At 37.5% G+C, this 14199-nt stretch overlaps 1 long non-coding RNA gene across 1 annotated transcript; it reads left to right on the top strand.

Moving 5' to 3' along the window:
- The first annotated feature begins 2753 nt into the window (after positions 1 to 2753).
- LOC128655241 (uncharacterized) lies at positions 2754 to 9413 on the top strand. Its single transcript, XR_008401740.1, has 3 exons — positions 2754 to 2882; positions 8636 to 8742; positions 9278 to 9413. It is a non-coding gene; the product is annotated as an uncharacterized LOC128655241 (long non-coding RNA).
- The last annotated feature ends 4786 nt before the right edge of the window (positions 9414 to 14199 follow it).

The following is a 14199-nucleotide window of genomic DNA, read 5'->3' on the forward strand; positions in this document are numbered from 1 at the left end:
AATCTTGTGCAAAAAATAACGCAATATAGTTTGGCATTTCGCGCCCTCGCAAGCCTAATTCTGCCCGCAAATTTAAAATGACAGTCAATTGAAAAAAAGACTATACCCCATTTCCCAGATATGAAACAGACAGTCTGCAAACGGAAATATACTGAAACCTGAATCATGGCAAAGTACATATATTTAGAACTTTATATAAATACATAAAGTTCCAAACCATAGCTGAGAGTGTCTTAAAGTGATGGTAAACTCTCCCCTTTTTAAAATCAGATCTGGAATGTAAGCGCTATTTTAGATGGAGTTTAATTCATTAGCTGTAATGAAGATGCAGTATAACATGCTTTTTAATATAGATATGAAATTCAAATACTGCATGCTCCTCCGGCCACTTCAAAAGTAAAATTTTCTGTGAGCTAACAGATTGAATTGTTGTCCAATCAGCGCTCTCCCCATATGGCACTTTTGTTGTAGCTAGAGCATTGATTGGAGAGTAATTCAATCATTTAGCTGACAGGAAAATTGACTTTTGAAGTGGGTGGTGTAACGTGGGGTATTTGAATTTCATATCTATATTAATAACTAAGTTATAGCGCATCACTTTAAGTAACGAAAACATACTTACCAAAAGACACCCATCCACATATAGCAGATAGCCGAAACGGTTATCATTAGAGGTAATAGAATATGAGAGTATATCGTCGATCTGAAAAGGGAGGTAAGAGATGAATCTCTACGACCGATAACAGAGAACCTATGAAATAGATCTCCCATGAGGAAAAACCTCTGAGAGGAGTCGGGCTTCAAAATGTTGAGAAACGCATATCAACGTAGAAATCTTAGCACAAACTTACTTCACCACCTCCATAGGAGGCAAAGTTTGTAAAACTGAATTGTAGGTGTGGTGAGGGGTGTATTTATAGGCATTTTGAGGTTTGGGAAACTTTGCCCCTCCTGGTAGGATTGTATATCCCATACGTCACTTGCTCATGGACTCTTGCCAATTACATGAAAGAAATACATTACTACTTATTATGATTATGTTACAACTTTGTATCTCATTACAAAGCAAGGGGACAATATTATTTCTCCAAATGTTTTAAAAGTTTTTCCCCAAACTTGTCGCACTAATAGATATAAATATAAAAATGAAATAAATACACAACATGATATAGCTAACTTCCTTTTTATTTTTTTGGAAAAATCTATTTGCACCATGTCTAAGCCATGTAATACAAGTCCCACTCTCCACTTTGCGCCAAATTTGACGCAACATTTTTCGCACCAATTATGAGGCAAATTCCTAAACAAAACTATCACTAACAAATATAATTGCTCGATACTTGTGTCATTGATCACTCATCAGAACTTGTAAGTGCCATTTGTTACATTGTGCATTATACTTTGAAAGTATGTATATGTGACATTAGTATTAAAGATAAACATTGATGCTGACATTAGGACACACAGTGTAATATTTTAGACAATGATTTTAAAATTCCAATTGATTTTTGATTCAATATAACCTTAAGCTGATAGCTCAAATAGATATCCCACCTAACTTTAAACTGTCATGATTCAGATACAGCAGAAATTAAAATCACCTCTTTACTGTCATGCTATTTTTAGTGTATTTCTTCCTTCTCTTGAATTTATTTTTCAGTAAGAAATGTCATCTTATATGCCAGCCCATTTTATAAAACCTGTGTAGGGGTGTTTTTTAAAACTAGATTGCAATCAGGAGGGGTTATACAGGTACAGTGAGAAAACTGGCCCAGCTCTTAAAATATCCATTGATTGCAAATAAATACATATAATACCCTGATTACATGCTATATTCGCAATTATTCATGCTCAGAATAATAATAAATTTACACTATATACATATAGTGGATTAATTAAACACAGAGATATGAAATACAACATCGTTTAGAACAAAAAAAGGAATTTAGGGACATGTAGATATGTTTGCAAAAGATTTCTGACATAACACACATTTTATATATATATATATATATATATATATATATATATATATATACGTACATACAAGTATGTGCAAATATACATGTACAAATTCTAGCATTAATAATCATTTATTTATTAAAAAAAACATGAGATAAAAGCATAGCATGACTTCTAGAAATACAAATACACATTAATTTATGTGAAAGTATCATATAGCTGATAAATATAAAAATAACTTTCTATGAGATAGTGTTTGTTGAGGTATAAATCTAGCTATTTCTTGGACATTAACAAATGAAAAATAAAAGATTAGCTTTAGAGAAATGTGCTTGTTCATGGACAGTAATGAAATGGTATAAATAAAGTTGGGAAAAAACGGTGACATCGATGACTGTTAGTTAACAACAGGCCGATGTTCATTGTGCCGTACTTGACGCGCATGTCTTTGACGTTTTTTTTTATAAATAAGGGCATCGTATGTGGATCCGCATCAGTGATGTCTGGCAAGTGTATTGATGCCGGCGAATGCAATGAGATTGACGCTTTGATAAATATCCCCCATAAAGTATAGAATTTTCCTTGGATTGTCTATTCTCTGAGTCTCCACCACTACACATGATCCTCCCTATTTCAAACAAATGCAGAGGTGGGGGAGATAAAATTATTTGGGGCATTTTAGTTCACTGCGCTTTGACTGGACAAGTCTGCTTTACTATGCCTTTGTATTTCTCTTTAGATTATAAATGTAGAAAGTGGTAAAGTGGATGCTACATTATTTCCTGGACACCCCAATAAACCAGCAGTCACTGGGCTGAATTATCATCCTAAGAGTGAAGATCTGCTTGTGGCAGCTGCAGTGGACGGCACTATCAACATATATGACATTGTTTCAGGATTAAATATCTGCTCGTTAATAGGTATGACCTCACTGTTTTAAATAAATACACCTTTAAAGGGACAGTCTACTGTCGAATGTTTTTGTTTAGATAGATAGATAATCCCTTTATTACCCATCCCCCAGTTTTGCGTAACCAACACTGTTATATTAATACACCTTTAACCTCTGTGATTACCTTGTATCTAAGCCTCTGCAGACTGCCCCCTTATCTCAGTGCTTTTGACAGACATGCAGCTTAGGCAATCAGTGCAGACTCATAAATAACTTCACGGGAGTGAGCACAATGTTAACTATATGACACACATGAACTAGTACTGTCTAACTGTGGAAAACTTTCAAAATGCTCTGAGCTAAGAGGCGGTTTTCAACGTTTTAGAAATCAGTGCCTAGCTAGGTTTAGCTTTTCAAAAATACCACCAAGGGAACAAGGCTAATTTGATGATAAAAGTGAATTGGAAAGTTGTTTAAAATTGTATGCCCTATCTGAATCATAAAATATTAATTTTGACTAGACTGTCCCTTTAACTTTCAATAATGTATGTTAAAATAACATCCTAATAAAGGGACATTAAACACTAAATAAATGCTAGATAGAATGATGCAGTCAAAGAAAAGATTAGTCTGTGAATAACAAGTAGATGTATTTTTTTTAAGTTTCATTAGCTGTTTAAATATTGACAAAATAAGTGTAAAGTTTTACGCCTAGATTTGGAGTTTTGCGGCCAAGGGGGTGCGTTAGCTACGCGTGCTTTTTTCTGGCCGCACCTTTTAAATACCGCTGGTATTTAGAGTTCACAGAATGGCAGGGTTTTCAGTGCGTTAGGCTCCAAAAAGGGAGCGTAGAGCATAATTTAACGCCACTGCAACTCTAGATACCAGCGGTGCTTACGGACGCGGCCAGCCTCAAAAACGTGCTCGTGCACGATTCCCCCATAGGAAACAATGGGGCTGTTTGAGCTGAAAAAAAACACCTGCAAAAAAGCTGCGTTCAGCTCCTAATGCAGCCCCATTGTTTCCTATGGGGAAACACTTCCTAAGTCTGCACCTAACACCCTAACATGTACCCCGAGTCTAAACACCCCTAACCTTACACTTATTAACCCCTATTCTGCCGCCCCCGCTATCGCTGACACCTGCATATTTTTTTTAACCCCTAATCTGCCGCTCCGTAAACCGCTGCTACTTACATTATCCCTATGTACCCCTAATCTGCTGCCCCTAACACCGCCGACCCCTATATTTTATTTATTAACCCCTAATCTGCCGCCCCCAACGTCGCCTCCACCTAACTACACTTATTAACCCCTAATCTGCCGACCGGACCTGAGCGCTACTATAATAAATGTATTAACCCCTAATCCGCCTCACTCCCGCCTCAATAACCCTATAATAAATAGTATTAACCCCTAATCTGCCCTCCCTAACATTGCCGACACCTAACTTCAAGTATTAACCCCTAATCTACCGATCGGAGCTCACCGCTACTCTAATAAATTTTTTAACCCCTAAAGCTAATTCTAACCCTAACCCTAACACCCCCCTAAGTTAAATATAACGAACGGTTAGATTAGGGGTATGTGGGTGGTGGGTTGTAATGTTGGGGGGGGGGGTATTGTATGTGTTTTTTTACAGGCAAAAGAGCTGAATTTCTTGGGGCATGCCCCGCAAAGGGCCCTGTTCAGGGCTGGTAAGGTAAAAGAGCTTTGAACTTTTGTAATTTAGAATAGGGTAGGGCATTTTTTTATTTTGGGGGGCTTTGTAATTTCATTAGGGGGCTTAGAGTAGGTGTAATTAGTTTAAAATTGTAATATTTTTCTAATGTTTGTAAATATTTTTTTATTTTTTGTAACTTAGTTCTTTTTTATTTTTTGTACTTTAGTTAGTTTATTTAATTGTATTTATTTGTAGGAATTGTATTTAATTAATTTATTGATAGTGTAGTGTTAGGTTTAATTGTAACTTATGTTAGGATTTATTTTACAGGTAATTTTGTAATTATTTTAACTAGGTAACTATTAAATAGTTATTAACTATTTAATAGCTATTGTACCTGGTTAAAATAATTACAAAGTTGCCTGTAAAATAAATATTAATCCTAAAATAGCTACAATGTAATTATAATTTATATTGTATGTATATTAGGGTTTATTTTACAGGTAAGTATTTAGCTTTAAATAGGAATAAGTTATTTAATAAGAGTTAATTTATTTCGTTAGAATAAAATTATATTTAACTTAGGGGGGTGTTAGGGTTAGGGTTAGAATTAGCTTTAGGGGTTAAAAAATTTATTAGAATAGCGGTGAGCTCCGGTCGGCAGATTAGGGGTTAATGTTTGAAGTTAGGTGTCGGCGATGTTAGGGAGGGCAGATTAGGGGTTAATACTATTTATTATAGGGTTATTGAGGCAGGAGTGAGGCGGATTAGGGGTTAATAACTTTATTATAGTAGCGGTGCGGTCCGCTCGGCAGATTAGGGGTTAATACTATTTATTATAGGGTTATTGAGGCGGGAGTGAGGCGGATTAGGGGTTAATAACTTTTTTATAGTAGCGGTGCGGTCCGCTCGGCAGATTAGGGGTTAATAAGTGTAGGTAGGTGGCGGCGACGTTGTGGGGGGCAGATTAGGGGTTAATAAATATAATATAGGGGTCGGCGGTGTTAGGGGCAGCAGATTAGGGGTTCATAGGGATAACGTAGGTGGCGGCGTTTTGCGGTCGGCAGATTAGGGGTTAATTATTGTAGGTAGCTGGCGGCGACATTGTGGGGGGCAGATTAGAGGTTAATAAATATAATATAGGGGTCGGCGGTGTTAGGGGCAGCAGATTAGGGGTACATAAGGATAATGTAGGTGGCGGTCGGCAGATTAGGGGTTAACATTTTTTAATAGAGTGGCGGCGATGTGGGGGGACCTCGGTTTAGGGGTACATAGGTAGTTTATGGGTGTTAGTGTACTTTAGAGCACAGTATTTAAGAGCTTTATAAACCGGCGTTAGCCCAGAAAGCTCTTAACTACTGACTTTTTTCTGCGGCTGGAGTTTGGTCGTTAGATTTCTAACGCTCACTCCAGCCACGACTCTAAATACCGGAGTTAGAAAGATCCCATTGAAAAGATAGGATACGCAATTGACGTAAGGGGATCTGCGGTATGGAAAAGTCGCGGCTGGAAAGTGAGCGTTAGACCCTTTAATGACTGACTCCAAATACCAGAGGGCGGTAAAAACCAGCGTTAGGAGCCTCTAACGCTGGTTTTCACGGCTACCGCCCAACTCTAAATCTAGGCCTTAGTGTCTATAAAACAATGGGAGCTGCCATGTTGTAACTTAGGTTACCTTCTCTGCTGTGGCCAATTTGGGACAGCTATAAATAGGTCACTAGAGTGTTCAGCCAATGGCTGTGTGGAATATAAGAGTCTTCCATTTCTATTAGAAACTTAAAAGGTCACAATTTAAGAATGGAATTACAGGAAAAGAGGACAAAATAAATAATGAAAGTATATTGCAGTTTTTCTTTATATATGATTTATCATTTTATGTTACCATCTCAAAGTGTTTAATGTCCCTTTAAAGAAACCATATATGTACTCTCGTAAAAATCCCTTTTTACTTTTAATATATAACAATATTTAATATATAACTGTTTATTTCACGTGTTTAACTAACACATCAATCTTGATTGTATTTTTAGGTATAGCAACCATATGTAAAAGTCTCTACAAAATAGAAATGTTGTGTAATGATCTCTAAACCCCAACAATTTAGTATAAATACATATTGCGGCACTCTAGCCAGCAGAGATGTGCATGGGTTAAAAAATGTATTTAGTCCGAAAGATTTATTTCAGGTTTTTCCCAATGATCAGTTTGGCAGAATTCCGTTAATGTGGGCATTCATTGCAGATGACTATTGCATTTGGATTCATTACCATTATTTCCAATGAGAAAAGCAAATATATACAACTAATTTTAACAGACATCTTACATTATAGAATTCAAACAATTAAAAGAAATGATCTTTCAATGTTAACAGAAAATAGTAGAAATGAGAATTTGCATCAGCAGTTTGTACCAAATGTTACAATAGAAACTGCTTGCATCCAATCAGAGCAATTCAATCAGAGCAATCCAATCAGAGCAATTCCTTATTTAATGGAGCAGGTTACCTAGTGCATATGACAAGGTGCCCGGCTAAAGGAAGTTTTAATTTGCTACTAAAAATTAACACAGTTTTTAAATTAAGAAATATATAGCCGGTCGCTTATACAATCCTCACCGTATAGCCTATGTCACGTCTCTATTGACGCTTGGCCCCTCCCTCCTTGTACTGCCCTGTCAAGTAAGCCTGTTTAGTTTGCTGGTTATCAGTGATCATTATAAATGTATATGAAATCTATCTTTGATATATTTTCTTTTTATTAATTTGAGTTTTCTGGTCAGTTCTTTTGATATCCCCTCCTGCCCATATTTACGAGTTTCCACTGAGTAAAAAATAGTTGTATTTTAAACAAATGAGCTGCATATTGTTTATAATTGGTAATTCATTGGCATAAAAAAAGTTAGTCAGGTGGTACTTGTTTGTATGTAAAGAGCCGCCCATTCCAAGACCCAAACACCCATGGCTATAGGCAGGGTCGACTCCAAGGGGGGGGGCATTGGGGTACAATGCCCACCCAAATGGAATGCTGTGCCCCCTCAAAAAATATTAATATGATCATACGCTTTAAAAATAATAAATAAAACAATGAATTGTTATGAAATGCTACATGCTGGGGACGGAGTTAGCTGCCGAATTGTGAGGTCGCATCACGCATCTTATTTGGAATTGGAAGTTAGAGACTTTTTGGACTTGTCTTTAACCGTATTAATTTTACCTAACTATCGTGAGTTACTCATTTTCTTAAACAATAGACCATGATAAGAATATGATTGTATCATATAAATATAAGTCTATAAATGGCTACCGGCTTCTATCGACACCTCAAAGGTGCACTGTGATCTTAGGCCGGTCCTAAGATCACAGTGCACTTTTAAAGGCGTCAATAGAAGCCAGTAGCCATTTATAGACTTATATTTATATGATACAATCATATTCTTATAGGTTCAAAGTACATAAGTTGTATTAGGTAGCCTGATATCCGTTAGTTATTGCGAAAAATGTATAGCTAAATCTAATCTACAAAATTACCACTATCTGAATACCTAGTATCCCACTGCTATTGCAAACAAAGGGGTTAATTGCATTGGGGGGTTTGGGGTGCATGGCTGTTTAGGGTACATGGCTGAGATTTGAGAATAAGTTTAAGGGTTTTGGATAATGGTGATTAAGAGGTGAATTGTTTTTAAGGAGCTATTGCACTGGGGGTCTCAAGTTTAATGGCTCTGTTTTAGTGCACTGCATAGGATTTAGACTTCATTCTTTTACCTATTGATTTAGCAGATATTCTACAAATGTTAATAGTGGGGGTTAAGCCAGACAGAAGCTACACTTTCCTGCAGAATATGCAGGTCTGCTCTTATTTTGACTCTCATACATGCCTTGTAAATGCGTGCCCCCTCGTGAAAAAAAAATGCCCCCCATTTCATTCATTCTGGAGCCGACCCTGGCTATAGGGTTCTCTGATGCAGACTTCCATAAAGAGAGCATGATGTAGATAATTTAAATACTAAATTATAGTAGAAAGAATGATTGTCATTCTGGTTTCTTTGTTTTCATTATTGTTACCTAAGCAGCTTTTCAGCATTTTCAATTGCTTCTACTGTAAATCTTTTTGTTTTCAGAACAAGGCAATGAAATCAACGCTTTGGATTTTTGCATGGACGGCAGTGTTTACGCCACAGCTGGGAAGGACAGAAACATACGCTTGTATGACAGTCACAAAAATGAGGTAATTCTGTGTATTGCCAGATCTGCTTTTAAAGAAAGCATTTGCTCTCCTTCCTCAGATTGGTCCAAAACGTTGTTTAGAAGGCTGGGTATATATAGAATAATTTTAGATTTGAAATCTTTTATTTGAACAGAAGTATGCACAATATTTAATTTGGGTCTGCTACAGTTTGATGCATGTCCTGTACAAAAGCTTTCTATGATTTACAGCAGGGGTTTTCAAAGACTTAGGTGGTGCCCCCTGCCCCACACACACCTATAATAGTTACTATGTTTTTTTTTCTCTTTAAATTAAAATGAAATATTTATTTTTCATTGTAATTTGGGGAATTTAAATCAGATCCATGGTTCACACACACCTCTCAAGAGCTGATTCTGCTTAACCAAGACAGTACTTTACTTCTGTGTTAAACGCAAGTTACTGAGTGATTTTGACCTCAGTGTCTTTGAAAACCACTGATCTACAGCTATAATCCTTAATTACAGATTAAGTTAAATATTTAAATCATAAAGATAACATCTATTTTCTATGATAGGTTTTGAATACCTTTGAAGCCCCTAATCCACTGACGCAGAGTGAAATATCACCGTTAAGTGGCCACAGTCGTAGAATCTTTGCATTGAAGTTTCACCCCTCAGAATACCATATTTTCCTAACTGGTGGTTGGGATGACTCCATTAAGGTGAGTATAGTTCATTGTCTTGTAAATAATGTGAGTCTATCCCCTTGTATACTTCTGTTTCAGAACTGTTTGGATTTTATAGGTTTGGACCTAAATAAAACAGCTGGTTTGAACATCTGAAATTTATTTTCAATCAAAGGTATGGGACAAGCGAATGGCGAAAGAAGCACGAAATTCCTTAAGTGGTCCTCATATCTGTGGCCCAGGTATTGACATTAAGGTAAGTGTTTGATGTGATTATTGCTGCAATTCTCTTATGGATTTGTGTTGTACCCTAGATTAGTCAAGGAGGGGCAAACTGTGCTTTATATAACACAAATGTTCTACATTAACAAAATAATGATATTCTTTTGTAAAGAGGAATTTACAACCACATTGCACCAGCATTTCCAACAAGATAAGGACTGATCTATACAACGTTATACCTACAAGACGGAAAATGAACCTACTAATTAATAAGCAGTGGAGCCCACTGTCCGCCATCTTGTCTCTTAGCACCAGTGGTTGCTTTAGGTGCTGCTGGGTGTGCAGTGCAGTCCCATTAACTACTGCAACACCTACAAACTTCTTAGATATAGTGACTTTTTTTGAAATGTCCAATGCTTTATGCTAAGCAAGAAGAGAGGTAAAGAATAATTGTAGGAAGTAGAAGATTATGCCAACCCCCCTTACCCCTGAAACTCAAGCTTTCTAATCAACTCTTTACGCAAGTTTAATGCTCTAGAGCAGTGTCTCCCAACTGCGGTCCTCAAGTACCCCCCACAATCCTGGTTTTCATTTTAGCTGAACTAGAGCACAGGTGAAATAATCAGCTGATGGATGAGAGCAGGTTAGTAACCATGGTTACTGATCAGCTGATTACTTCAGCTGTGCACTGGTTCAGCTATAATTAAAACCAGGACTGTTGGGGGTACTTGAGGACCGCAGTTGGGAAACACTGCTCTAGAGCCTTATAAAAGTAGTTTTCATCCAGATCGAAGCTAAATTAAAGAAACATAAAAATACAAAAATAAATTAATCTAATGTTTAAGAGCAATTTGATAGTGCACTATTGCTTGAATATAATTATGTATTTAACACATGAAAACGAGTTAAACACATAGTTAAAGGCAGCTCCAGAGCAGCAATGCACTAATGGGACTAGGGTTGCCTCCTCTGTCATGTTTCACTGGACACTTATGAGTTATACATGCTGCAGGGTGTGCAGAGAGGAGCATGAATAGTGCTGTCTAGGGTCACTATTCGTGTTTTGTTTAAGTGTGCAATGCATGATGCCCTCTGCAAACCCTGCAGCATGTGTAACTCATAAGTGTTTAGGAAAACATGGCCGAGGTGGCAACCATAACTGGGACCTAGCTGAACACATCGAGTAAGTTAATGGCAACAGACATACAGTTGTAATCAAAATTATTCACCCCCCATTGCAAATCAGGTTTATTGTCAAGATTTACAGACAGCAATGAACAAATCAAACAAAAGCAATTGAAATAGCTCAACACAATGAATACTTCAAGTGATTTCCCCAAATTCAACTGAAAATGCAGTTTTTAATGAATTCTGCAGCCTCAAAATTATTAAACCCCCTGAATAGAATCCCTCACAACAGCACAAATATGCAAAGCAGGTGTTGTCTTAAGCACAACTGATGCAACTAATCAAGGGCTTCATTAGTTGCACAAGGTGTGCTCAAAGCTAGAACACATGAAATACATCAACTGGCTAGGGGTTAGTTAAGTGTCAGGTTTGACTGCATGTTAGAAATATGGCTATGTCAAAAGAATGGAAAAAGTTAAGAAAAGAGATCATCGTCCTTCACAAACAAGGAACAGGATACAGAAAGATATTGAAGGCACTGAATGTTCCTAGAGACACCGTTGGAAGCACAGTTCACAAGTTCAAAGTTAAAGGAACATTGGTGATACTACCTGGATAGGGCAAAAAAAAAATAAAGCTATCACCATCTGCAACCACATTTCTGAGAAGGTAGTTGAAAAAAACTCTTGAGTGACTGCAAAAGACCTGCAGCTAGACTTAGTGGCAACTGGCACTGAGGTTTCAATTTGTACAGTAAGGTGTGTACTAAATGCAGAAGATGTCCATACCAGAACTCTAAGACGTACACCACTTCTGACCCAAAATCACAAGAAAAGGCAGCTCCAATATGCTCAAAATCATATAAATAAGCCATAGAAGTTTTGGGATTTTGTTCTGTGAAGCGATTAAACAAAACTGGAACTTTTTGGCCCGATGGATCAGCGGTATGTCTGGAGGAAGAAGAATGAAGCATACGCTGAAAAGAACATACTGCCTACAGTTAAGTATGGTGTTGGCTCGGTGATTCTCTTGGGCTGCTTTGCATCATCTGGCACTGGAAACCTGCAGCATGTGAAAGGCAAGATGGATTCATTGAAGTATCAGGAACTCCAAGGAGAAAACATCATACTGTCTGTGAGGAAGCTGAAGCTTCCAACAGCACAATGATCCCAAGTCTACCTCAAATTCCACCAAGGGTTGGTTGCAGAAGAAGTCCTGGAAGATTCTACAGTGGACATCACAGTCACCTAACTTGAACCCTATAGAAAATCTCTGGTCGGATTTAAAGAAGGCAGTTGCAGCACACAAACCCAAGAATATTACTGAACTGGAGGCCATTGTTAATGAGGAAAGGGCTAAGATTCCTGAGGAACACCTCCAGAAGCTCCTGTCTGGCTCTGCATCTTGTTTGCACCAGATCATAACTGCAAAAGGGTGCTCTACTTAGTACTAAAGATGCTTGCTATAAAGGGGTTAAATAATTTTGAGATTGCATAATTCATTAAAAGCTGCATTTTCAGTTGAATTTGGGAAAACCACTTGAAGTATTTGTTCTTTTGAGCTATTTCAATTGCAAACAGTCTGTAAATTTTTACAATAAACCTGATTTGCAATGGGGGTTGAATAATTTTGAATTTCAAGACTGTGCTTACGTATAGATACTTGGAAACACAAAATAAAATGGTTGTCAAGAGCACAAAACTCTATTAAGGTAGCAGTTTATTTAGCACAAGACAAGACTCATTGTTTTCAATTTATTTGCAGAACAACATGGTACTTACTGCATCGTGGGTTGCACAAAACTCCCTCCAGTTATGGGATTTACGCTCCACCCACCCATTACAGGATATTCACTTTCCAGCAAGTTCACTGAAAGGAGAATTCCTATACACAGGACAGTTTTACAGTGATACTGTTGTTATAGCTGGAGGAAGTGGCACATGCAGTGCCTGTGCTATTGATTACAAGACTCAAAATGTAAGTATCCTGCAGTGTCTGTGCTATTGATTATAAGACTCACAATGTAAGTATCCTGCAGTGCCTGTGCTTTTGATTATAAGACTCACAATGTAAGTATCATGCAGTGCCTGTGCTAATGATTATAAGACTCAAAATGTAAGTATCATGCAGTGCCTGTGCTATAGATTATAAGACTCACAATGTAAGTGCCCTGCAGTGCCAGTGCTATTGATTATAAGACTCACAATGTAAGTATCCTGCAGTGCCTGTGCTATTGATTATAAGACTCACAATGTAAGTATCCTGCAGTGCCTGTGCTATTGATTATAAGACTCACAATGTAAGTATGCTGCAGTGCCTGTGCTATTGATTATAAGACTCACAATGTAAGTATCCTGCAGTGCCTGTGCTATTGATTATAAGACTCACAATGTAAGTATCCTGCAGTGCCTGTGCTATTAATTATAAGACCCACAATGTAAGAATCCTGCAGTATCTGTGCTATTGATTATAAGACTCGCAATTTAAGTATCATGCAGTGCCTGTGCTTTTGATTATAAGACTCACAATGTAAGTATCATGCAGTATCTGTGCTATTGATTATAAGACTCACAATGTAAGTATCCTGCAGTGCCTGTGCTATTGATTATAAGACTCACAATGTAAGTATCCTGCAGTGCCTGTGCTATTGATTATAAGACTCACAATGTAAGTATCCTGCAGTGCCTGTGCTATTAATTATAAGACCCACAATGTAAGAATCCTGCAGTATCTGTGCTATTGATTATAAGACTCACAATGTAAGTATCCTGCAGTATCTGTGCTATTGATTAGAAGACTCACAATGTAAGTATCCTGCAGTACCTGTGCAATAGATTATGACTCAAAATGTAAGTATCCTGCAGTGTCTGTGCGTTTGATTATAAGACTCACAATGTAAGTGCTCTGCAGTGCCAGTGCTATTGATTATAAGACTCAAAATTTAAGTATCCTGCAGTGCCTGTGCGATAGATTATAAGACTCAAAATTTAAGTATCCTGCGGTGTCTGTGTGTTTGATTATAAGACTCACAATGTAAGTGATGTGCAGTGCCTGTGCTTTTGATTATAAGAGGCCTATTTATCAAGCCGTCAACCGCAAAAACGCTTGAATTCCGCAGCGTAATTGTGGCGGGCTTGATTCGACCCATTTATCAAAGCCTACAGACCGGCAAAAGTTGAAATCTGTGACGTAACATACGATCCGCCGGTCTCAGTCCGACACAGAGCGATGCTTACGTCATTACAGATGTTCCGAATACAAATTCGGCTCTATTTGACACCTTTTGCCATTTATCAAACTTCTAACAGGTATGCTCGCCACTATTCCGGGCCAGTGTACCTGGTTTTTAATCCGCCACCCTGGAGGCTGCGGATGCCATAGGAATCAATGGGAGTATGAAAGCAGCGAAAGCTTATGTTTGATATTAGATATCCCATTGATTTCTATGGTAGAATAAAAGT

Source organism: Bombina bombina, chromosome 4 (genome assembly GCF_027579735.1).
Source record: "Bombina bombina isolate aBomBom1 chromosome 4, aBomBom1.pri, whole genome shotgun sequence".
Lineage (NCBI taxonomy): Eukaryota > Metazoa > Chordata > Amphibia > Anura > Bombinatoridae > Bombina > Bombina bombina.